This window comes from Papaver somniferum, unplaced genomic scaffold, assembly GCF_003573695.1.
Source record: "Papaver somniferum cultivar HN1 unplaced genomic scaffold, ASM357369v1 unplaced-scaffold_799, whole genome shotgun sequence".
NCBI lineage: Eukaryota > Viridiplantae > Streptophyta > Magnoliopsida > Ranunculales > Papaveraceae > Papaver > Papaver somniferum.
The window spans coordinates 1-380 of NW_020650959.1; the positions used below are offsets into that span (position 1 = coordinate 1).

Sequence of the window (380 nt, forward strand, 5' to 3'; positions counted from 1 at the left end):
AAATGGCAAAAATAAAATAAAAAAAAGGCAATCAACACGAGGACTTCCCCACCCATCTTAGTACTACTCTCGCCCAAGCACGCTTAACTGCATAGTTCTGATGGGTTCTGGTGCATTAATGCTGGTATGATCGATTGTTGAAGGTATTTTACCAAGTTTACTACTTAACACGTCCCCAATGTATTGGTCCGAACTCCCCATTCGGTTATTAATTCTTCGTGGAAAGTCCGATTCGGACAAATGATGGTTCGTTGGAAACGTTATGGCGAGGATAATCCTTTCGTGCAATTATTTTGGATTAACAACCTCGTTTTGGTAGTATTTTAATAAAAAACTATTAAAACATTCAATTAAATGCAAGTTTTTGGATGAATTCCAAA

At 37.1% G+C, this 380-nt stretch overlaps 1 pseudogene; it reads right to left on the reverse strand.

The window, feature by feature from the left end:
- Window positions 1-26: 26 nt before the first annotated feature.
- LOC113344775 lies at window positions 27-138 on the reverse strand (annotated as a pseudogene).
- Between the last annotated feature and the right edge of the window lie 242 nt (window positions 139-380).